The 25,399-nt window shown below is 50.8% G+C and overlaps 2 long non-coding RNA genes across 2 annotated transcripts; one reads left to right on the top strand and one right to left on the bottom strand.

The window, feature by feature from the left end:
• The first annotated feature begins 681 nt into the window (after positions 1-681).
• On the top strand, positions 682-24,083 carry LOC148001618 (uncharacterized). Its single transcript, XR_015635938.1, has 3 exons — positions 682-829; positions 21,151-21,353; positions 21,646-24,083. It is a non-coding gene; the product is annotated as an uncharacterized LOC148001618 (long non-coding RNA).
• On the bottom strand, positions 9,832-12,777 carry LOC148001619 (uncharacterized). Its single transcript, XR_015635939.1, has 3 exons — positions 12,508-12,777; positions 11,798-11,973; positions 9,832-11,081 (listed from the first exon to the last, which is right to left on the bottom strand). It is a non-coding gene; the product is annotated as an uncharacterized LOC148001619 (long non-coding RNA).
• Positions 24,084-25,399: the final 1,316 nt, after the last annotated feature.

Below are 25,399 nucleotides of genomic sequence, written 5' to 3'. Positions count from 1 at the left end.
ACTGAAGGGTATGGTCTTGGCTTCCTCTTCAAGATGGGGCACAGACAGGAGCCTATAGAACAAGAAGTCACTGAACAATAACTATGGAAGGGCAGCCCTGGAGAATGACCTGACCATGGGTAGGTATTGAAGAGGATCAGCCACAGTGGCCTTCAGAGTCTGGAGGAGGTGACATAACCAGACCCTCACCCTGTGTCCAACCAGGTGACAGGAGATGGCTACACCATGACTCTATCCTTGAAGGTCCAGTGGCTCACATGGTGGTTCTGATAATTCAGGGCTTTACAGTTTGCCATCATTTTGAACATACCCTGGTTTTGCAAGGAAGACCAGAAAGGTAAGCTCAGAGAAGCTTGTGTAAATGACCACAGTACACACAACCCACACCTATAGATTTAAATATTCAGGTCGAGCCTAAACTAGTTCCTTAGGTGGCCTCTCCTCCTCCTCCTGCTGCTGTCCCAACTTCCTGAGAAACAGCAGGTCAGGTCTTGGTTTGATAAGGCTGTAGCTTGTTTTGTTTTTACGTTCAGATTACACTACCTGGCCAACATCTAGACACTTGGCTCTCAGCCCACATATGCAGAAAGCAGGGGTGCAAACAGACCACTACTGTGATCCCCTGTGATGAGTGTGCAAATGTGTCTAAAAGGCTGTTGTGGGGAGAGTGTATAAGTGTGTGCACACAGGCTGGGTGCCGGGGATGAAACCCAGAGTCTCCGCCCTGTCCTACATCACAGCCTGGGTTTCTGAGCATTTGTCAACTAGGGCATCCATTCTTCCATCCAGCAAGGCAGAGGGAAGGGCTTCCAGGAGGGTCACTACCCAGGTGAGATGTGTGCGATGTGTGTGGGAGATTGGGGAAGGTGCCTTAGCTCTGCTGTGTCTGCGTCCTTAGCACTGCGCTCGCAGCAGCTGCTCACATCTCACCTTCTCCTTCTGAGTGATGGAGATACCGTTAAACACTTCAGAGACCTCCTATGGGTTGAGCAGCCCTGAGAGTGCAGTGTCCAAATCATCATGGCCCTCACTGTTGACAGATGCTAGGTGGTTGTCACGTCTGCAGGTGGCAGGTTTGCAGTCACCTTCTGGTCAGTGCTGTGTGGCTCTGGTATCAGGGTAGAGCCCACAGGAGCCAGGCAGCCAGTGTTACTCCAGTGTATCCATTGAGCCAACGTGTATGCACATGTACAGACATATTTGCAATTAAATGATGATGGTGGTCTCTCTCTCTCTCTCTCTCTCTCTCTCTGTGTGTGTGTGTGTGTGTGTGTGTGTGTGTGTGTGTGTGTGTGTGTGTTTGCATTATGGAGGTCAGAGAACAACTTGTGGAAGCCAGCGGGGACTGAAGCCATGAGGCTTGCAACACACAACTTTACCTGCTGAACCATCTCACCGGTCACCACCCCACCTCAGTGTTTCTGTCTGTCTGTCTCCTTCCACCGCTGGGATTGAAAGGATAAAGACTCATGGAATTAGATAGGGGAGAGTCACCCTGTCCTTTTCGATCTCTACCCAGAATGGACCTGGAACTCCTAGCTAGGGATTTCCCTCCCCTCCCACTGTGGAGTCAGCTTGTCCTTTACAGGCTCTTAAAGCAAAATGTTTGCTTGGATGTCCTGAGTGGGCTCAGGATATGACAACTACATTCCTGCCCTCCTGTCCCCCCAGCCCCCAGCCTTCTGGGTAATGATGTTGCTGCTGGGACAAAGGCAACTCAGGAGCCAGAGCCAGTGCCAGAGTCAATGCCCTGAGGGTGCAGAGACTCTCGCCAAAGCTCTCCGAAGTGTATTTATAGAGCAGCACACACATGCACACAGGCTGAGGGAGAGAGCACTGTGTGTTTCCTGGAAACATGTGCTCAGTCTCTCTGTTACAGAAGATCTTCTGGGGAGGGTATCCTGTGCAGGGAAAGGGGCCTCTCTGCCCTAGTGTCTGCCCTTCATGGAAGGAGAGTTCTTAGGGAAACTCAGGCCTGACACCTCTCACTCTCTCACCCTTCACCCCATTGTCCCACTGGAACCCATAGTGGCTTCTTGGTGCTCTAACTGCTGGCTCTAGGCCTATCCATGTTCCTTCCAACCCAAATGCTGGGTTCACCTCTCTAGTGGCTGCAACATACAGGGATGTCTGTCCAGATCTTGTCTTCTGCAAAGCCTTACTCCATCCCCACTTGGCACACCCTTCAAAATGTCTTCCCTGTCTTCCCCACTGTGGGCATGCGACCTGTCTCATCTTCATGTCTAAGGCCCCATCTGTTTAGCTCAATACTATTTTTCATTGCCTGGATCTTTCTCCAAACCATGCTCTTCAGAGTCGACAACTGGGCTTTACTCATCTTTACGCTCCTACCTGTGTGCAGCCCAATGAGGGCACAGAGCCGTTGTGCACAGAAACAGGGTGGGGAGCTCCCTGATGTAGCTGATAAGCACTCCAGGCTGCTCTCAGCAGACTGGGCTTAAGGCAGCTCAAGTTACAGAATTGGCTGGCTTCGTGATTCTCTAAGGTTCTCAAGGTCTCCAAATGTGACTTTTCTCATGTGCAAAGTGGGACAGCCGAGTGACCCTTACATGATTAAGGGGAAGTTGTCAAGAGGCTCCTGCCATAGGACACAGACACAGCATATCCTGGGGGGGGGGGTTCCCTTTCAAAACTGCAAAGGGCTCCTGCTTCCCGCCTGACGACAGTCCAACCCAAGCCACTGTCCTTACTCCCGATGTTTACGGGCTACTTCCCTGATCTCTGTCTGTTGTCACCCTTGTCCCACTTCATCTGTTCCTGTCACAGCTGTCAGACATGATCTCTTAAGAATATGTCATGTGTTGTAACTCCTTCACGAACCGAGAGAAAGCGCCTGTGCCTTCACCACGGTCCTGCTTTGGGACTGTTCCCTCTCTTCCCTTGCTCTTCTGTCTCCAGCCACACTGTCCTGGCCTGATGGTCTTTCCACCGAATGCCTCTCGTTAGGATCCTCGTGCCGTCCTACTTACTTAGAGTCTTGAGTCCATGAGACCGCCTCTGCCTAACCAGACTAAACTCACCTCTGAGCCAGGCATAGTGACAGATACCTATAATCCCAGTACTTGAAAGAGACAGGCAGGCAGACCTTTGTGAGTTCAAGGCCAGCCTGGTCCACAGTGAGAGTTCCAGCTCAGCGAGAGCTACCTAGTGAGACCGTGTTTTAGAAAGAGACAAACACCACCACCACCACACCACCCCCTTCCATATCACCTATCCCTTTTCTCTGCTTTACTCTTCCACCTTAACCTTTGATGTTGGCTAGTGTTTTGGTTTTTGTTTTTTGGTTTGTTGTTGTTTTGTTGTCAACTTGACACAAACTAAAGTTATTTGGGAAGAGGAACTTCAATTAAGAAAATGTTTCTAGGGCTGGGGATTTAGCTCAGTGGTAGAGCGCTTACCTAGGAAGCGCAAGGCCCTGGGTTCGGTCCCCAGCTCCGAAAAAAAGAACCAAAAAAAAAAAAGTATTTAAAAGAAAATGTTTCTATCAAGTTGTCTGTAGGCAAGCTTGTAGGGTATTTTCTTGATTAATGATTAATGTGAGAGGCCAAGCCCACTGTGGGCGGTGCCAGCCCCAGGCAAATGGTCAGAGCAATACAAGAAAAAAGGCTGAGGAACCCATGGCAAACAAGCCAGGAAGCACTATTCTCCATGATCTTTGCTTCCATTTCTACTTCCGGCTTCCTGCTTTAGTTCCTACCTTGACTGCCCTTAGTGATAAACTATGACTTGGGAAGTTTAAGACTAAGTTAACCATTTCCTCCCCGTCATAGCAGTAGAAACCAAGTAAACTAGATGTTACTAAGGCAGATGTTAATAAGCATTTTTATTTTGTGTATCCACTTGTTTGTTGCTTGTCTCCCCCAGTAGAACATGAGCAGCACAGGAGTGGGTATTTTTCCTACACTGTTTTCTGTGGTGTTCTCAGCCTCCTGTAATGCCTGGTAGAAATAAGAGCTTTGTAAATGCCTTATTAAAGAACGAGATCAGATCTGGGAGTATATTTTGGGAACTCTCTAAGCATGAGTGGGGGACCCTGAGACCACGGGAGAGCAGCCCAGACTGTGCTGCGAACCTGGCACAGCTGTTTCACAAAGTCTGGGCTGGTTCTGGTCTTTTCTCTCTGGCCTCGGGCTTCAGAACTGACTCAGAAGGCAGCACCGGGCCCTGGTTCTGCCTCAGACTGGACTTTCCCCTCCTTCCGCCCAGCCCAGCCCAGCCACCCCCAGTGGAGGGTTTGGCGGGGAACTCCAAAGCCATCCTTTTCTCTGAGATGGATGGGTACTGGGCCTCCACCCAGGGAGAGAGAGAAAGAGAGAGAAGGGTGTTAGTCACCTTTGTAGCCCGGTGACAAACATACCTGAGAGAATCGACTTAAGGTCTCGTGGTTTCAGAAGTTTTAGCATAGGATCCCCGGATCCATCCCTTGGATCCTGAGGTGAGGCAGAAGATGTTGGTGATGGGAGGCAGCGGGGAAGAAGGCTGCCCATCCCCGTGGTGGCCAGGGAGCAAAGAAAAGGAGAGAAAAGGAACAAGACAAAATATACCATTCAAAGGTCCACTACCCTCTGATAGGCTTCCTTTGACTAGCACCATGAGAGACAGAACAAACCTTCCTACGAGAGCCTTTGAGAGATATTTAAGATTGAGGCTGTAATTTCAGCAGGAGATAGTCCCCAAGAGAGAGCCCACAACACTGCCCATAGTTGCTTTTTGTCTGGTTTTATTGGGGGTTCTCATAGGGCCTTCCTAGGGGGAAGTTAGTGTCACCATCCTGGGATTCTGTTCTAAGTATAGGAACATTCCCCTAAGTGAACCCCAATCCTCACTCTCTGGGGTCAACCCAGCCTTACTCTCCCCAACCCTTGTCTAGATAGTCTCTGGTCTACCCTAAGGAGAGCTGGCGGGAGGGTGGGGCGATGCCTGGGGCAGGAATGGGAGCCTCTCGAGTTCTTTCTGCTCAATGTGACATCTCCCCCATCCCCATTGTTTGGTTTCCTCATTAGCACTTAGCACTCTCTCCTGTGGCCTCTACCTATTTCTCTTCTTCATCCTTTGGATGTGCCTGATAAAAGTCATGGATCTCGGGGTTGGGGATTTAGCTCAGTGGGAGAGCGCTTGCCTAGAAAGCGCAAGGCCCTGGGTTCCGTCCTCAGCTCGGGGTGGGGGGACGAGAAAGAAAGAAAAGTCATGGACCCCAAACCATTCTGAATGAGAGCTCTTTAGTGTGTAGAGCAGGTGCCATTGAAGGAGGAAGGTGGTAATCTGCCACAGTGACCTTGTCCCCAGTCCACAAGGACTCACAGTGGCCTTGGATATGGTGAGACCTGAGAGTTCTACCTGAATTATACGGTGCTATCTAGCACCTTCTACATAAGAGGCTTGCACCACTCCACACCCTGTGTCATGGACCCGAGTGCTGAACCACTCACTCGCAGAATGTGTGGAGCCTAAGTGAGACTTTCCTCCCACCCAGCCCCCAACCTCCATCTTTAAAATGGCCGCCATCCTGTGGCCCTCTCTCTCCAGGAGGCTGCCCTGCCAAACCTCCTCTGCTCTAGATTCCAAGGGCCCAATGGTTAGCATCATCATGGGAGTATTTGATGGCCAGCCAGGCCACTCACTGGGTTGCTCATGAGCCCATCATGGGTGACCATGCGTTCTCAGGAAGCCTGTGTGTTTGCTGACAGAGTAAAGCTTGTCTTTTCTTAGTTTCCCATGTCAGCACCTAAGCCTGGACATTTCTTAACAAGTCTTTGTGGCCTTTAGGAAAAATCCATGGGACACAGCTCTCTGTATTCAGGTCTTGGAAAATGCTAGGGCCTAGAAGGGGCTCACCTGACTGGGTTCTCTTTAAAGCGGAACTCTGCTTCTTACCCTGGATGGAGGATGAAAAACCATACAGCAACAGGCGTTTGTAGCAGTTAATATTTATTGAGGGTTTACTCCATGCTAAGTGCTGGCCCAAACGTTCCACATGAGTTAGCTCACTTAAGATTCATGGGTCACTGGGGCAAGGACTACTATTATACATACCACATGCAGCCCACAGGCCTGGGCTGTGTGGGAGGGAAGGTTATGGAGCAGGTGTTGGGTGAACAAGCAGAAGAGATGAGGAAAGAGGACAGAGTGGCCCAAGAGACCGGGTGATATTCAGGAAGCACATGTGCCCACAGTCCCTGACACCTCAGTTGTCAGACGTCCCCTGGACTTAGGAATGTCTATCAGGATTTTCCAGTCTCCAGTTTAACCTCCCCAAACATGACTTAGCAGCCAAGGGCCAGGTCTTAGGAATGTCTGTCCGGTGTGCTGGCCAGTTTTGATCCATTCAGCCAGACTTCTTCCCAGTCTGAACTGGAGCGGAGAAAGTTTAAATTACCTGACCCATCACTTAGACTCCACCTGTACTGGTTAACTGGGAGAGGACCTGGCCCTCTTTCATTTTAACCCCGGTAAGAATGGCAGATGTCTGGGCAGGGAGTCAATCTGACTCCTTTCTTTCCTGCTGGCCTCCCCTTCCCAAGCCTCAGTCTCCCGGGTAGGAACTGCTCCTGCTGGCCTCCCTCCACAGGTCTCAGAGGTGAGTGACAGCCAGTGGTCAGTGAGACACTCTTGGCTGGAATGTTGATCTGCGAGTGGAAGAAGCTGTGACAGGGCAGGAGAAAGTGGGGAGAAAGCCAGCTAGAGAAACCAGAGCAGGCAGCCAATGAGCTGCCAGCACGGAGGCTGGGCCATTAGACAAGCTTTGTAAATAACATCCGGCCTGTGTTAGAGCCATGGTGTTCCATTCCCCAAATAGAACTTGACTCTCTGCTTAAGGCATCTCTCGGGCCCCTGGGGAGCTGCACCGGTAAGTCCCTCCCCTAGTTGCTCTGGAGTCAGGACTGGGAGCACAGAGCAACCCAGCTCACAGTCTGGTACGATGGAGTGTACTTGCAGTCACCACATTCAACACTTTGATAGCAGAGGCAAGCCAGATGGTGTCTCTTCTCCCAAATACAGGCAGGTTGGTTGCCGAGGGGACACCAGCACAGGCTCAATGGACATGTATTTTTAAGTCCATCCAAACTTCATCCACTCATTACCTTGTGTCTTGAATTTCCCAGGAGGCCCTTGGCAGGGTGTGCACTGGGCACCTGCAAGTGGCTCCAGGGCAGAGCTGTTGAAAATGTGGTCAGAACCAGGACAAAGTGAGATAGGGCTTTGTGCCGCCTTTGTAGATGTTTTCTGGCCACCCCCTCAGTTTCTACTCTGAGAATCCCTCCCTGCCCCCAGGGAGCAGCAGGGCCACCCTGAGGAGTCTTCCATCTGCTGTCCCACACCACAGGTCCTTACACAGGAGTAATCTAAACGACTTGGGACTCCAGATAAGATCCTTGCTTCCATTAAACATTGACAGGCCCAGGCCTGTCAACTGAGCGCGCTTATGGGCAGAGGAACTTCTGGGAGACCATAGCAGTTAGACAATTAAAAATGAATGGGCCCCAGTGCTTCCCAGGTTCTGCCTCTGAGCATGGCAGTTCTCCAGGGGCTGGAAGGAGGAGCCTGGAGGGTTCAGAAGGGGCCAGCAGGATCTAGACCTCAAGTGACAGCAGTCTCAGGCATCGGCTCCCTTTACAGTCTGGATGGGAAGTACACAGCCTCTCAGTCAGAAAGGAATTCTTGACTCTGAGCTCAGCTCTATAGCATGGCACTCTGGGCTGAAGTGAGAAGGGTGCTTCTCTCGTACTCAAAAGGTTCTTAGAACCTGGTGTGTGGCAGTGCTTGAAAGCTGAGGCAGGAGGATTGAGGGAGTTCAAGGCCAGTGTAGGCCACAGGATCCGACTGCCTGGAGGAAAGCAGACAATGGGAACAGTTTGTGGTGTTCCGAACCTGCAAAAATCAGCATCCAGGAAGCGGAGGCAGGAGGACCATGCAAGGTTCAAACCCACTGGGTTAAGTGTGAGTTCCTGACCAGCCTAGGCTAGCCCGAGACACAAATAAACAAATGCAAACACCAAAACCTGCCCCCTCTCCCGCCCCCGAGGTCTTGATTTTATCAGTTTGCCTGCCGTCCTCTCTACTCCTCTGTTCACTGCAGATTTTTCCAGTACCTGCCTAGTGTGTACTTCCAGTTGCTTGGGGAATGAGGAAATAGGATGTACACAAGACCAGCAAAGTGCGAGCAGCTGGCAAAGGAAGGAGAGAGTCAGGGTCACCTGGTACGAGGGAAATTATCAAGCTGTCTGGGCTCATAAGGACGTTAACTCATGGTCAGCCAACAATCTCACTTCACAGTGAGGGAGACCGGGACCGGCAAGATGGTGGCACAGCCAAAGAATTACAGAGGCCCCTGACTTCTGGCTTCATGCTGGAGGGGGGTGGGTGGTCTGACTGTTTCCTATGGCAGAGTAGGACGGTGTTACCCATTAGGTACCAGTGGGCAAGGATCTATTCCTTACTGACTCCCACATCCAGAGTCAGTGCAGAATGTACTTGGATCCAGGTATGTTTATGAATTCCAGGCCTCTGAGCACCTGAAATGTGTTTGTAACAGGCTGGGTTTATACTGGGATCTACTGACTTAGGTCCTAGCAATCTTGTCGTGAACTTCCTTGATCCCAGGAGGGGAAGGAGGGAGGGTCTTAGAAGAGGGGAAAGGGTGAACCAATTCTGACATGCCCAGCCCTTTCCCTACACCATGTCTACCTCAAATATCACCCACCAATTGACCCCCATTCCAAGTCACCCTTCTGTGAGAGATCTTGAACTCCACCCCCAAGCTCCTTGGGCCTTCAGCAGTGGAAAGGCCCTGTGGTAAAGATGATGGGGGCAGAGAGGAATTGCTGGGGGCTTCAGGGCCCGGTTGGCCTCTCTAATCACACAGCCTGTTTCTGAGATCATTGTGAAGACTGAAGGACAGGATAAATGCAGAAGCTAAGAGAGATGATTAACACGGGTCTAATGGCGGGAAGGGCTAATAATAAGGCATGTTTTGTCCAGTACATGTAAAGAGTTCTCTCAGAAGAGATAAACAGAAATGTTTCTTAGATTTCCTATCTCCTGGTCCACTCAAAAGGATCATCTCCCTCATTGCTATTGATGAAGCGCTCATGTGACTTCACCATACACGGAGGTGAAAAAAAAAAAAAAAGCATGTTCTCTTCTTGCTGAACCAAGTTCAGAAGCTTCTGGGCCTCAGGAGCACCGGGGGTGTGGACTGATAAGCAGTGTGCCAGCTGCTTTTAGAGCAGACTGTGCTAGGCACACTTGCCCCCACTACTCCTTACGTGGAGAGCCCGGGCTAGGTACACTCCTGGTGAGAACGGACAGCTGGGACCTTTATGACTGGCTCCCTTCATCCTCCTCCCAAGAGTTTTCTGCGAAGCCCCACGGAGCTCGGGTCTCCAGGGCCTTCGGGACCGTTTTCCTGTGCTCATTACTGGCTGCCGGTGAATCCAAAATGACCTCTAATCACACAAGTAGTGAAACACACGCCCTCTATAGCTGGAGAGCAATTTGTCTTTGTGGTTCTATGTAATAGAACCTTTTTTACCCCCAAGAAACTGCTTGGCTGTGTGCCCTCTTCCAAACACACACCATTCAGTGCCGTAGGTTCTGCTGAGTTAGGGGAGAACAAAGAGGTGCTGGTTGCTCTCCCACATGCCTGGAGTGACAGGCTTATACCGTGCTGGGCAGGAGAGCCGTAGCATAAGAGAAGTGTGTAACCTGGGGCACACTTGAAGATACTTTTTGTGTCTTTCCCACTCTCCCCCCCTGCCCCCAGCAACAGATGGAAGTCAAATAAGTCAGCCCCAAAGAATCAGGCGGGCTCAGCTGCAGAGAAGGCCGGCTGGCCTTTACTGGTGTTGGGAGAGGTAGGGCCACCTGCAGGGATGGCAGCTGGTGGAGGCCCAGGGCTAGGAGAGGTGAGAGACATAGGAGCATGTGTGCCCACAGGGGCCTCCTGAGCACCTCATGTTTGGTTCGCACAGCCTCTCCATGGCCTCCCCACAACCACTCAGAAGACAGAGTTCATGGACATTTTCTGGTTGAAGAATCCGAAGCCCCCATCATTTCTGAGGGGTCAGGATCTCAGGGCTTCCCAGTGCATTCTCTTTATGTTCCTCCCAGTTGACTGTTGACCTGGGGAAGTCATGTACGACTCCTTGGGAGGGTCAGCCTTCCTCATAGACATCTGCAGTTTCTTTAGTATCCTTCTTCCCATTTGGGGGAAAGCCCCTAGGAGCCTAGTTATGGTGGAAAATGAGTGAATGCCTAGGGCTAGGTCAGTGGGCAAAGGCAGGTCAGAAGACTGGGGGAACCAGCAGGAGCCCAAGGCATTCAGGTGTGAGTGAAGTGGGTCACCTTGGGAGTAGACAGGGTCCACCCTTATGAGAGAGGGGTGGGTCTCAGGGCTGCCCTTGTGTGCCAGGAAAGCAGGATCTAAGCCTGTGGCTACCTGATTGCCAAAGTGTTTAGTTAGCTGAGGTAAGAGGGTGGTGAGAAGTTTCAATTGTAAGCCGTACCAGAGAGAGGATAGCTGCTGTTTCTGTGAGTTCTGCTGAAAAGAGAGGAGGTGGGGAGGAGGAGTGGGGGAGGGGCAGGTGAGTGTCCTAGCTAGGAGGAAGCCGACTTCTCCTCTCCCAAAGTCCCTTCTGTATAGGGCACCCACCTCCCTCTCAGGAAGAACACAGGTTGGGCTCTCTGCATGGCTTCTCAGAGGATTGTAAACCCAGCCAGGAAAGTCCTTCCTCTTCCCTTCTGCCCCCACCCCCACTCCCGTCCCCCAATGAGGGACAGAGTTTATTTCTCCAAATCTTTTGGGGGTCACTTCCTTCTGCCTTTGTCACTTGGGTTTACTGATAGACAAAAAGAAACTTCCTTGGATGGGGGGGTCCTACTAGGTGCCCTGCCCTGGGCTGGATGAACCGTGTCCTTCCACTACTGAGGCATCCTGCCTGGCGAATGCTCGACAAGGGAATGAGCATCACCTTCCAGGACTGGAGGGAAAGGGAAGGCTATCAACGAAGCCACGGACAAAGTGTGTAGAGCTGAGAAAGCACCAGGTCCTCTAGGAGCGGCTGCGGATGAAAAGGGAAATTTGAAATGGAGAAGGCCAGGGCCATTTGCAAAGTCCCTTCACCAACTTTAACCCTCCTAGCCCAGGGACCCCAGTCTGAAGGTGTTCTCCCCATTCCGTGGTGTGGGGAAACCAAGACTCAGAAGGGTTCCATGACACAGGCATGGCAGAGACAGGGTGTAACCCGCCTCGTCTTCTTACCATGGCTCCTCTTTCCGGGAAGCCAGGCTAGTGATGGCCTGCAGAGGGTGAAAGGGATGACAAAGGATCCTGGAAGGCAACTAAGAGGAAAGGACCCCCTAAGGCAGACCTTGGAGCACTCAGTGATTCTGTCTGAGTCCATGTGCTCTTCCCGGAACTCGTTCATTACCGTCTCTGCCGCTAACAGCTGTAACGGTTACTAGGAAGTGTTCCCTCCGAGCCAGGAGCGAAATAATGTAGAAAGAAGGAGCATATGTGCTACGCCCTCCCAGCCCCCCCCCCCTTAGTCCTCAATGGAATCAATAAATCTAACATGTCCATTGCTATTTCTCAAATGAGGAAATCGGGATCCAGAGAAAATGGCCAAGACCTCACAGCGAGGGGCAGAACCAGCATCCTCGAAGTTTACACACAGCCACATGCATGAACATTAACACTATCCTACTGCCAGCCCCAGCCCCACCCACCCCCAACACTAGTCCCAAGACGTCTGGGAAGAAAGGCACTGCTCCTGACCTTTTATATATTGAGACTGTGTGTTCATAGCCAAGACAAACCAGCCACATTCTTGCTCATACTCTGTCAGGAGGAGCCACTACCTTCCTATAAACCTGGCTCCCCTCCGTCACTGTGCGAGGGTGGGGTGGGGTGTGGTGAGGTTTCCATACAGCTGATGTTCCGCCAGGCAGAACCTGAGTTTGAGGAAGTGGACAGAGGAAGTGGGTCTTAGCGGAGGGAGGTTGTGTGTGGGTAAGCAGTGTGGTAGGTATAGAGGACAGTTTTGGAAGGCACTGGGACTTTTCCTTCCCACAAGCCCCTCCCTTAGACAACCAAGTTCCCCAAGCCATCACGGGCTGAGCGCTCTGGTTAGGTCGTGCTCTTCCCACTTGCCTTCCGTGTATCTCCTATCCTGTCAGCAAAATATCCTTTCTCTCCGCCTCTTGGAATCTTTTTACCACACACAGCTCCCACGGCCTTTCCACCCACGGCTTTCGGGTGCATGGCATAGGGACAGAGTTTGAACCGGATACTGTCATCGGTTTCTCTGGTGTTGGGACTGGCTACCCACGTTCTAGCAAGGCCTGGGTACCCTAGCTGCCCTCTCAGAAGTTTCTCTGGTTCTGTTCCCCCATACCCCTGTCTCACACCTCTCCTCTATCTGCCCATAGGCCAGGCCTTTCCACCTGACTTGGCTGGGGCAGGTGGGGAGGGAAGCCTGTCTTTACCCAGGGGAGGTGGCACCCTGTTGTTTTTGTTTGAGGACCGGGTTTCCACTGGTCGGTGGTTGTTTTAAAGACTCAGGAGCAAACGCCCCCAGCTCTCCGGTAAAACCACACTCCCAAGCCCACTTGGGACTGCGGTGAACTGCCTTGCCACCTGGAGGCAACACAGCCAAACCCGAGATGCTGTCCCACCGGTGCCAGGCTGCGGAGGGTGTCCGGCTAGGGAGGATGACGAGCTGGAGAGGGTGACCTGTTGGAGAGGGTACCGGGTTCAGGGGTGGGGGTGGGGTGCTCCCCGTCTGCTCCGGCCGCGTCACCGCGGTCTCTGCACCTCCCCCGCGCCGCTGACGTGGCGCCGCGCGTCACGCAATCCTCGGGGAAGCGCTGCCCTTATTTGGGTGCAGACCCGCTGCGGCGACGGCGGCGGGGCGGGGAAGCTGCGTAGCCCTGGCCGCCCTGCGCAGCCCCGCCTCCCTGTCCCAGCCAGGGCGGGGAGGGCGCGCAGCCAGCCACGTCTTGAGAAGGGACGCTGGCTCCGTGTCACCTCTGGGCCGGGAGGAGGGCAGACAGCCTTCCCAGGCGTTATCTCCCATCTCCAGGGTTTCTCATGAAATGTCAAAGCTAGGTGGAAACGCAGATGGCCAGTCACAGATGCCTTAATCCCCTGAGACCGGAAGGCTGGGACGCCAGGGCCATTGTGAGCTGGTGCAAAGGACAGGCGCGCATTTAAACTAATCCCAGTGCCAACACTTCTCAGTTTCCTCCAAAAAGCAAAGCAGATATCAGACTCAGTGTTTGTGAGGATATAGATGCCCCACCCGCCTTGGTGTTAAAAGTTTCCTAAGCTGTGCGTGCTGTTCAGTCTCCCAGTGGTCACTAGGCCATCGGGAGGAACCTGGCCTGGTACTCATCTTAAGGTAGAAGCCAGTGTTGACACCTACCTACCAATCTGTGTGTCTGGGGCCTTGTCCAGTTGCTCTGAGGATGACCTCATCGAAAGCTCAAACTTTGTCAACAATGTCACCTGGTGTTGGCCTCCTTTTTTCTCAGGGTTGTTTGGGGCTAGAGAGCAAGTGGTAAGCAAGCTTGTGACAACTCTTCCAGTTTAGCCAGGAAGAGGATGAGAGCTGTCATTGTCTCCAAGCAGTCATGGTGAACAACAGGCACTGTGTACCACACACCTGTGTTTTACTGCTAACTTCCAAATGCAACTCAAACTCTTAACCTAAGCCCTAACAAGCCTTTTCCTGTAGGACTCCAGCTGCTGTCGGCGCCCTCATTCCAACACCTTTGCTAGGTCTGAACTGTCTGCTCTAGGCTTTGCTGACCTTGTTCTGTCCAAGCACTGTCCCCTGTGTAGTGTGGCTCTCCCTTCTTGGGAATTTGGAGTGTCCAGAAGAGAAGACATTTCTTTCAAAATTAAAGCCCTCCACCTCCGGCCATGTTTAGAGGGGGGGGTTGCATCCTCTTTCCTTGATCCCTTTCATCTAAAACAGGGACAAAGGTGCTCAGATCACATGGACCAATGATTGATTTATGACCCAACTGCAAATGGCAATGAGTCACAGGGCCAGAGAGACAGAGCAGGGAGATCTCAGTCTCCTCCCCACACAAAGGATCTGTTGGGCGGCCAAGACAAAGACGGTACAGTGGACAAACAGGCACCTCCCTTTGGAGGTGGCTGTCCTCATTTAAAGAGAGGTCCTTGAGGATGACACCTAATCACATGTACTTAAAGGGTGAAGTATGTGTCAGGTCAGCTGTTCCTAAATACTGGGTGAGGTTGGCCTAATATCTCTTTCTAAACTGGATAGGAGAGTCCAGTACTACTCCTCAGGATAGTTCAAGTTCCCCACCCTGCCCCTGAGAGTGGAGCAGAGGGCAACACCAGTTGCCTCTGGCTGGAACTCCTGTTTTCCCCAAGGCAGCTCAGTTTAGGAGCATTGCTGCAGCTGTTCTGGAAGACAGGGCCTCACTAGCCTCTTCTCAAACTTTTGACCGTCCAACCTCAGCTTCCCGCCTGCTGTGATCCCAGGAGAACACCATTCTACCTGGACACTTGGTCATCTGCAGCACATCAGAACATAGCACCTTGGCGGGAGAGGCGGGGCGGTAGAAAGGTTGATTCAGCGAGGGTGCAAACACCTAGGGAAGGAGTGGTGGTGGGCTCCTGCGTTCTCAAAGCCTCCATCTTCCTCCTTGATATGTGGGCGGAGTAAAGTAGGTTCCTCTGGTTTTCACCTGCCTGGATTATGACTCTCACGAGACAACACCAAGTCTCCCTAAGGATCCATTGAGATGATCCAATGCTGCAAGGAATCGGTTCACAGGCAAAGAGCTCTTCTCCTGTGCAGGGCTGCCAGGAGGCTGGTGTGCAGGGTAAGGATGGGTATGGTCTTCCTCAGACTTAAAGTTACTTCTGCCTTTGGATTTGTAATGCTATCACCAAACCATGACCAAAGCAATTTGATGGAGAAAGGGCTTACACTTATTTGGCTTACACCTCCATGTCATAGTCCACCACTGAAGGGAGTCAGGACAGGAACTCACACAGGGCGGGAACTTGGAGGCAGGAGCTGATGCAGAGCCCGTGGAGGGATGCTGCTTACTGACTTGCTCCTCGTGGCTTGCTCAGCCTGCTCTCTTATGGAATCTAGGACCACCAGCCCAGGCATGGTATCATTCACAATGGGCTGAGCCCTCTCGCATCAATCACTAATTAAGAAAATGCCTTAGAGCCATTAGAGTTCTTAGGCAGACATTTTCTCAATTGAGGTTCCTTCCTTGTGCATGACTCTAGCTTCTGTCGAGTCAGCACAAACACTTGGCTAGCGCACTTGCTGACAGTAGCCTTTACTTTGGATTCAGAAGCTGGGCAAAAAGAGACTCTTTCTAGGAGCTTACCTGTCCCCACCGTGATCCTTACACACTTCAGACCTGGAGGCTCAGTGGAAACACTATAGGTGTCAGTCAAATGCTTCTGTCCGTTCAACTTAGCTATGTGTTTTCCCTTGCTTTGCCCATGTCTTTGGCTGGAAGAAAGCAGTTGCACACTTGGGGCACCAGGCTGTTGCCACCTCTTCCTGAGCCAAGAAGGAGGGAGGAGAACTCTGGGCTAGAAAAGTCCTCCAGAAGAGATGTTAGTTTATTACCCCAGCCATTGTCCTGATTCTGATTCCTCCTGACAGCATTACGGTCCCCATCAGTGGTTAAAGCCCAATTAAGGAGGACACCAAAAGCCAGCTGAGGGTGGCTTTAGATTCTTTTGCTCTGATATTCCAATCGGGGAAGAGAGTTGCACATGAATTCCTTTTGGGGTTTGGGTCCATGCAAGTCACAGTATATGTGTGAAGGTCTGAGGAAAACGTACAGGAGCGAGTTCTTTCCTTCTGCCATGTGGGTCCCAGGTATAGAACTCAGTTTATCGTGCTTGGTCGCAAGCACCTTCACCCCCACTGACCCAAGTAGTTTAAAGCTTTTTAGTTTTAGGGTGTGTGTGTGTGTGTGTGTGTGTGTGTGTGTGTGTGTGTGTGCAAATGATCAATGCCACCCAGCATAGGTGCTGTAAACTGAACTCTGGTCCTCTGGGAAAACAGCTGGCATTTTAACTGCTAAAACAATGCTTCAGCCTTGGCCTGGGTATTTTGACAGGCTAACTTGAATGTTTTCTGAGTGTTTCATAGCAAAGCTATATAATGAATATATTTCTCCTTGGACTTAGCTTCCTAGAAACCGAAAGATAGATTTAAGGGTTTAATACAAACAAATCATCAGGCACTTACTTCCTCTCTCACCTCACTAGTGTTAATTTCTATTGTTTAATATAAGCACATATATGTTTACATTACTATATTTTATATAATAGAAACATATCATATAATTACTCCTAGTTTCTATGTGATTCAGTATTTTAAGATGCTCCAAAGTCTTCTTAGGACAAATCAAAGCTCCCACCTTTGCTCTCAGCCCCTGGGAAGAGAAGCGTCTACAGACAGAAATTCTGCTGGCGGAGTCCATTGGCAATCAGACTTATGCTTAAAAAAGATCCACATCCCGCCCTAGCCCAGGCCGGCGCCGGCAGCCAGGCTGAGGAGGAGAGGCTCTTTGAGTTTAAGATCAGACTAGGATACCAGGTGAGACCCTTCTTAATGAAAGGGGGCTGAAGATATATGTGTTAGCAAAGTGCTTGCCTAGTCTGCAGAAGCCCTGGGTTTGGTCCTCAGTTCTGCACAAACTGGTTATGGCGGCAAATGCTTGCAATCGCAGTACTCAAGAGGTGAGACAGGAGAATCAGAAGTTCAAACACATTCTCAGTTATGTGGAGAGTTCCAAGCCAACCTAGACTACACGAGCCCCTGAATGAATGAATGAATGAAGAATGAATGAATGAATGAATGAATGAATGACATCATTAATGGTTAGCATGTCCTGACCCTTTCTCACCAATAAGCAAACAAATGACAAAAAGTGGGAACAGTGGTACGAACCAGCATGCAGGGCAGGACAAGCACCCTTACACAGTAAAGAAATAAATACGATTCTTTAAACCATTTTAAAAGTGAGGCTGGGCGTAGCCAAACATGCAGGCCAAGCACCCTTATACAGTAAAGAAATAAAATATTTTTAAAGTGAGGCTGGGCATAGTGTTGTGCACCTTTAATCCCAGCACTCAGGAGGCAGAGGCAGGTGGATCTCTGTGAGTTCGAAGTCAGCCTAATCTACAAAGCAAATACCAGGACAACCAGGGCTACACAGAGAAACCCTGTTTAGAAAACAAAAAAATTAAAGTGCTAATAGCATACGCTGATTAGTATGGGGTAGACAGTATTCTAGGCACTGTAAACTCATTTCCTCTGACCACGCTAAAGCGAGAGCCGTTGTTATTAGCCCCATTTAACAGATAAGCACACTAAGAACCTTGATAACTTGCTTGAGAGCACAGAGCTGGCACTTGGACCGGGCAGTGTGGCTCCAAGGCATGTGTGCCATTCTCTGTGGTGGAGTAAATGAACCACAGGTCCATCTGCTAACAAGCCACATTACAGTCCATCAGGGGCAGTGATCACAAAAACAAGATGGATGGACAACAGAGCAAGCAGGGCAGACTGCCTATTCTGAATCTAGAGACATACCACCACCAACAACCTGATTCTTCTCTTATAATCATTTTTTGAGGGCTGAGGGTTCAAGACTGGGTTTTTCTGTGTACCCCCTGGCTGTCCTGGAACTCACTCTGTAGACCAGGCTGGCCTTGAATTCAGACACACAACTGCCTCTTCCTCCCGGGTGATGGGATCAAAGGCGTGCGCTGCCACAACCCAGTTAATAATCTGGTTCTTGGTGGAGGGGATGGGAAAGTGGTACGCAGAACCCTCCCTCCTTTTCCCCGCCTTTATGGGCAGGATGAAGCATGTGGATGAGTGTATCATGCTATCAAAGTGCAAAGGGTATGTTTGAAAACACTCTGGGCTAGCCTATAAAGCCCTTAAAGACAAAACGAAGAGCTGAACTTTGACCCGTAGAGGAGCTCATGAAGGGATTCAAACAGGAAAGAGACAGGTTAGACTGGCAGTTTAGGATTCTGACTGAGGGAAGAGTAGACAGGGAGGGCTTCCCACAGGGATTCCTCAGTGAATGGCTACAGAGCCGGAGCCTTGCCCTGGATATCAGAGATCAGCTCAGGAAGTGGCCAGCAGAATATCTGTCCTGATGGGGAGATTTCTGTCTCTACAGCAAGGGGTCTCATATTCTGCTGGGGCCCAGGCATGGTCAGTGTGGACTGCAGATGGCAGATTAAAGCTGAGCTGGGGTCAGATCTCCTAGCCCAATCCTCTCTCCTTACAGATAAGGAGACTGAGGTGCGGGAGGAGTCCGCCAGTCCAGCCATCTCTCCCGGTCTCTGGACTCCTTCCTCTGACCCACATGGATCAGGTGCTTGGCCTTTCTTGGACCTGAGCCTGTGATGCTTCTGTAAAGAGATACCTTGGCCCAGAGCCAGGAGGCAGAAGGGGAGAAGCTGCTGCCGTAGTTTCCCTCCCTTCGTTCCTCCTGGCGTAGCTCTTTCAGGAGCCTTCCCTTCCACTCTTCGCCCCTGCTCTCCTTCACAGCTGCTCATCCCAGACACTCAGGCCCCAGGAGGCCCAGCCAAGCAACATCTGGGCTCTCCTCACCAGTCTCAGGGCCTCTCTTCTTGTTTTCTGTCTGGAGACGAAGTGGGTCTGCCCTGGGCCCCCAGGAAGGAGGAGAGGGGCTTTACAAGGGGTCCGTCCTCTAAGTTTGCAAAGAGGCAATAAATTCAGCTTCAGATCCGCTGCTGTTTTCCCAAGTCCATGTGTTCCCTATTGAGTCTCCAGCACTTGCGGTCACACCTTCTTAAGACCATTGCAGAAGACCCATGGAGTGGAGGTGTGGGAGGTCCCATCTCGAGGTTTCTAGGATAACAGGCTTTTAGCAGACAGTTTCCCCCTTTTGTCCCTAGGTACATCTAGGGAGTCACAGGAGGAAAAACATACAGCTAGGACTTTTCCAGTCAATACTGGTCTGGCCATCTGTCTGTGTCTCTCCTTAGTTCCTGCTCACCCCCCCACCCAATTCCCCAGGTCTGCTTTCCTCCCCCGCCCCCAGGCATACCTCAGGAAAAGAATGTCCCCTCCCCCTAGGCACCAGTGAGGCACTGAGGCATAACAGTTGAGGAGTAACAGGGCAGCAGACACCTCTGAGAGCTGATACAGTCGTAGGTCTGCCGGGCCTAGCACTTAGTGACAGTGTGGACGAATTCGTGATACTTTCTAGTCTCTCTCTTCCAATGACGGAGCTACAGCTGTAAGAGCTAATACCACACAGCACTGGGGACCGGAGCAGGTCTGAAGAGCATGGACTGTTGGAAGAGCTTCAAGACATGGATGCTATCCAACAGTCATCGAGGCTCTGGCTGGCCCATGACAGTAAAAGTGGCTATTCCTTAAGAATTCTTTTCCTTTCTGTTTAGATACAGGCTCTTCTGTATCCCAAACTGGCCTTGAGCTTGCTTTGTAAGCTGAAGACGACCCTGAATGTCTATTCCTCCTGCCTCTCTACCTCCCAAATGCTGGAATTATATACCTACACTATCATTCCTGGTTATTACCATGCCCCTGTACTGCTGAGCATGAACAAGGACCTCCTGCATGCCAGACTGCTTGTCTACCGACCATGCTACAGCCCCAGAACTAGAGAGTTTATTTCTTGCCCTGTCTAACACTCTGAGTCTCACCTTTCAGTCCTGGTTATTTTCCCTGGGACCCTGGCTCAGTGTTCACTTCTGGAGCCTGGTTGGGACTCAACTGTTTCTATTGGTATGCCGGTCACTGTTTAAAGGGCAGATGCTTTGTCCTGGGCCATTGGGCATGTGTGCTGTCTGCCAGTCTCATTCCCATCCTCCATTGAACTAGAAACTCTTCCTAAACCCTCAGTACCTCCAAGTGTGTTGCTACCTCTTGGCGTTAGCTAGACTAGCTGTCATCTGAGGGCCATCTCAGAGGCAGGCTGATGGTTTTCTGTCACATCCCACACACAGATTCGGGTGGCAGAACTGTTTTTGTCACCGTAGGCCTTGTCCACTGTTCTCCGAGGTTCCCTTTTACCAGTATTGGCCCTCTTACCCTCCCTTTGCTTTGGAATGGAGAGCCAGTTCCCATGAGGCTCGTAGTCTTCCAACCTCAAGCTCTTCCTATGAGAGCCAAGGAAACTGGACACCCCCAAAAGACACTGAATTCATTCTCTCGTCGCTTTCTTGTTCCCTGACCCCCCGTGCCACGTGTTTATCTCTTGCACTCAGCTTCCAGTGCCCACCCACCTGGGTCCCCTGAATGCTGAGAATAATCCCCAAACCCAAATCACTACAAACCCAAGGCTCCCCAGTAAATAGCCCTCAAGTCAGTGGATGAATGAATGAGGCCAGAGCCACAAGGTGGGTATTGGGCCTGATGAAAAGAGTCTGAGACACTGGGGTTAGAGAATGACATTTTAGTAGCAACCTTGCCAACAAGCAGCCATATGACACTGGCCACCCCTCCCCACACACACATTTTAAGGCCTCCTTTTCATCCAAACTTTTTATAAAAGGAAAAAAATGTGTCATTTCCAGAGAGACTTTATTAGAGCCCATACCATTAAGAACTTTGGTTTATTGAGCATTCACGATCGGAAAGTCCTGTGCTAGATGCCCTCTGTCTATTACCTCTGGCCTACCCAGCACTCCAGAAGCCCCTCTTTTAAGATGACAAAACTGAGGAACAGAGATTGAAGACATTCCTTGTCACAGAAAGGATGGGCACCGACTGCAGCTCAGCCTCAGGCTGGCTTTTTGTAATCTTTGTGTGTGAACTCGTGGGCGAGCGGGAGGACCAGTTGGGTCGAGCCAGAAAACCGTGCCATAAAGAGCTATGGCCTTTCTGGACTCACATTTTTGCCTGAGTCTCAGCAAGGCTCCCAGGCTGTGACAGCAGTGGTAGCAATAACAGCCACATCTATTCCTACTCGGCATCCGGGAACCCTACGGGCAGCAGCCAGGCTTGACACTTTGCAGCTTTTTTGGTCACTTTGAAGATGAACTCTCGGCCTTTACCTGTCCATGCTCTGTGGCTGAATTCTGTCTCTTATGTACAGGTGCCCTGTTGTGAGAGTGCCTGAGTCCCATTGGAGCAGGCGTCCCCTTCAGCAACACCCCAGGACAGTGGCTTTCCTTCCCGGAAGCTGCCTGGCTTAAGCATTTTCCTACAGGTGGCTGCTTCCTCAGCATCTGTCTTCAGAACAAATAAGGGAACAGGTTGCTCTCTATCTTCCAGACTCTTCCCAGCCTTCAACACATGGTAAGAAACGGCTCTCTAGGGTTTACAACGTGTCACAGTCCCCACTTGACAAAGCTCTTGTCTGCATTCATTTCCTATAGTCGGATGGGCAGTGTTCTGTTTACTCCTGTGCCCAATCCTCTGAGCTCTGCTTGTGTCTGTCCCCACTCTCAGTTCATTTTTGGATCAGGGAAGAAGTCAAAAGACGGGCTTTCCAATCAGAGCTCCCTCTCCCCAGTTCTGTTTCCCCTGAGCAGGCTTCGGTGACAAAGATATTTTCTTCTGTTCTTAATTCCTGTTTCTGAATGTCAAGGATAACTTCCAGAGTGGTGGCTTAGAACTGACCTCGGGTTCAGCTTTTGAGAAGAGGACAAGAGCCCCCTTTGCAGAGATGTGTGGAAGGATTCATCAGTACTTCCGGTCTGCTTAGGGAGGGGTGAAGAGGCAGCTGGTCCACCCTGTCGATGTGTCTTATCAACTCTGGGCAGCATAGCAAGGTACTAGCGGTGTCAGGAAAAGTAAGATCAAATTAGCATCTGCAGCAGCTACACACAGGCAAACCCAGCACCCCCACCTCAAGGCCGGTCCCTTTCAGAAAGCAGGCTTCACCAGACACGAGGACGCAGCAGCCCCGTACTCCCTCACCCTGCCAACTCGAGCTCACGCATACACTTTAATACGTACACTCGCTCAAATATATATACCACCCTCCTGCCCACACTGATACACATAGAGACCAACAGAATCACACATAGTGCTGTGTGGGAGGGAGCTGAAGTCATTTTCCCAGAATAGCTCAGCCTGGCCTCTGCCAGCAGAGCCACCGAGCTTGCCTCAGGTTTCCACATGTGGTCAGAACCCAGAGGTAACCTTGACAACCAAGCCAAGGCCCCAAGGCCCCCCACAGAAGTACATACCACTAGTGGCTTCTAACTAGAAAATAGAGAGGAGAAGCTATGTGATTTCCTCACAGACAAGGCCGGGACAGAAGGACTGAGTCCCTTGGTCTAAGGAGGGCAGTTTGGAATGCCACATCATTCTCCAATGATCCGCCTAGGTAGGCCAGACAAACGGATGGGATGGAGAGGAAAAGAAGGTCTGGGGTCACATGGCACTGAAGTTTCTGGTGCAGATAAAGCGTAGGCCCAAGGCCATCCTCACCCCTGCCATCACCAAGGGAACAGTGACCTGGACTGTGGAGTTACAGTCAGTGGAGTGTCAGTCAGCGTTTATGCTTACCATCCAACCACAGGAGCAGGTAGAAGAAATAAAAGAACAGGGAAGAAGAAAGGAGCAAGAACAGCAGGAGGCAGAGAGGGTGAGGTGGAACAGGAGCCATTCTCCTTATCACAGTGTCCCAAAACACTCTGAGGACAAGAGACACTGGAGAGGGAGAGGGAAGAGGAATAGAGCCTTTACTTTGAAGCTTCCACCAGCTCCCTTCACCTCAGGCCTCTTTCCCCACTTTGTTTTGTTCTTGTTGATGTTTGAGAGCAGATCTCACTATGTAGCCATAGGTGGTGCAAAACCTTCTATATAGACCAAGCTGGCCTTGAACTCACAGACATCTGCCTGCCTCTGCTTCCCCCAGCGCTAGGGCCAAAGGTGCATGCCACCACACCCTGGTGCTATCATCAACCTAAAGGCAGTTCAAAGAAATTTCCTAAAAAATTAGGACTCGTGTAATGAATTTGAGGCTATCGGAAATCAGTCCTAAGGCTGGATGTGGTAACAAACACCTTCAACTCCAATACTCAGAGAGGCAGAGGCCAGCCTGGTCTACCTATGGAGTTCCAGGCCAGCCAGTGCTACATAGTGGGAACATGTTTCAAAGCAAACAAAACAACGAGTAAATAATTCTAGAGCCTAAATCCTGATTTGGGTTGCTGCTGCTTTATGGTGAGTCAGGAATGTTGAATGTGAGGCAGTGAAGCTCTTCTGTAGGCTTAGGAGTAGAAGAGAAGCTGGGGGGGCGGGGGGAGATCTGCCCATTGGTTCTTAGCGAGCACGATGCTGTAGTAGTGGGTAATATCTGAGATGCTGTGGTGTCTCTGCAGAAACCTGGCCAGGAAAACACCATGCAGAGGCATGGTCTTGGGATCAGGATTTTAAGTTCTATAATTGTTTGTTTTGAAACATGGTTTCATTCTGTAGCTCTGGCTCGCCTAGAACTCTGCAGAAGACAAGGCTGACCCCTGCCTCTCTGAGAGCTCTGTGATTAGAGGTGCTTGCTATCACACCCAGCCTTAGAATTGACTTCAGGGTTGGGGACTCCTTACCTGTGTGACCGAGCAGCAGTATCCCAGGAACTGGGGTGGGGGGTTGGGGGTTGGGGGGTGGTAATGAAAAGAACATTGTTTGTAATCTGCAAGCTATGCCCTGTCTTGACTCGACCCAGAGGTCACTGCATAAACTTCAGAGAGATGTGAACATTTACATAGGGTCAAGTTTGAGGTAAAGAAAAACAAGGCTGGTGCTTTGGTTTGCAGAAAGCCTTTTCCCCATTAACCTGGTTATAGGATGTTAGGCCCAGAACACCAGACCCGAACAGAAGACCCTGGGAGATGGTCATAAGAGTATCAAGTTCAGGCACTGCACAAACCAGTCAGTACAGGCCTGTTTGCTTTGACCCTATTCTGCTGACTTTCTTGGTGGCTAGCCTTGGTCAATTCTGGCCTTGTTGACACCTGGCCTCCTTGGTTCACTGCATCTAGGTTACCTTTCTACAAAGTCAGGCCTGTTTCTTGTTTTAAAAAAACGAATAATTGGGGTTGGGGATTTGGCTCAGTGGTAGAGCGCTTGCCTAGCAACCACAAGGCCCTGGGTTCGGTTCCCAGCTCCAAAAAAAAGGAAAAAAAAACGAATAATTTCCCTCAATAAGCAGCAATAATCATCCTGTCTTTCCTACCCCAGCCCCAGAGGAGTAGCAGTAAAGAAGCCATCCAAGGGGTACATTTAATACCAGAGCACTAGAATCCCAGGACATTTAGATTTACCCCTTGAAACAGAAGGGAAGAACATTCGAAATGAGACATGTCTGGGAAAGGTGAGGTATACAAACATAGTAGTCCATTCCCAAGTAACTTGTAAACTGATGCTGGGCCCGGGGAGGGGGTCTGCCTTGTGAGGCTGATACAGAAGGATCCCTAGTTTGAGATGAGCTAAGTGACCTCAGGGGAGACATCAATTCAGCTCTGGGAAGGATGGTCAGCACGTATTTTCCAGGTGAGGTTTCAGGAATCTGCTGGAGTAGGAATTGGTGGCCAAGTGGTAGTGAGCTACTCCAAGTTAAAGACACAGCCACAGTACACCAGGCAGGGCCAGGTGTGTGACGAAAGGGCCATATGAGCGGTGGGAGAAATCCTGTGACCCAGGTGACAGAACTGTCATGACATTTAGAAGGCAGTGAAGAAAGGGACCCTATAGTACAAAGAAAGTGGTAGAAACCTATAAAGGTACAGTGTTCATAGAAAATGATGAAATGTCTTACTGGTCAGGCAAATAAGGTCAGGCAGCCGAGCATGGATGGTTTGAGCAAGGGTAGAGTAAACAAATAGTTACTTTAGGAAAAAGACTCTACTCATGGCAGGAAGGTAGGTGCTTTGGGGGTGCAGGGGAAGGAGCCTACTGAGATTATTAGGGATAAAGAAGCCAACAGTCTTGGGACCAGGTCTGAGTGAAAAGAGGGTCTTGGTGCTATAGAGACAGATGGATAGCTTTGTCTGAAAGGGGGTAACAGGGAGGGAGGTGGCTTTAGAGGAAGCGCTAGACATCCAAAGGGAGGGACAGAGCATGTGGAAGTCCACCGAGGAAAAACAAACAGCAAAACAGACAGCTCGAGGATAGACAGTGGAGAGAAAAGGGAAGAGGGGCATGGGGTAGGAACTGGCACCAAGGACCCAGGCAGGGAAGCTGGTGGCTCAGGTCGAGGAACAGGTAGAGAAGCCTGGCTTAGACCTCATGGAAAACAAGATTTTACACAAGCTATGGCGCTAAATCCAGGCCCGATCCTGTGCAGGGCTCAGAGGTGTGGGTGACAAGTTGACCCACTCAGTAGTCTGCCTAGC

This window comes from Rattus norvegicus, chromosome 13, assembly GCF_021556685.1.
Source record: "Rattus norvegicus strain SHRSP/BbbUtx chromosome 13, alternate assembly SHRSP_T2T, whole genome shotgun sequence".
NCBI classification, from domain to species: domain Eukaryota; kingdom Metazoa; phylum Chordata; class Mammalia; order Rodentia; family Muridae; genus Rattus; species Rattus norvegicus.
The sequence above is the reverse complement of the archived record's forward strand: the minus strand, read 5'-3'. Positions and strand labels throughout refer to the sequence as shown.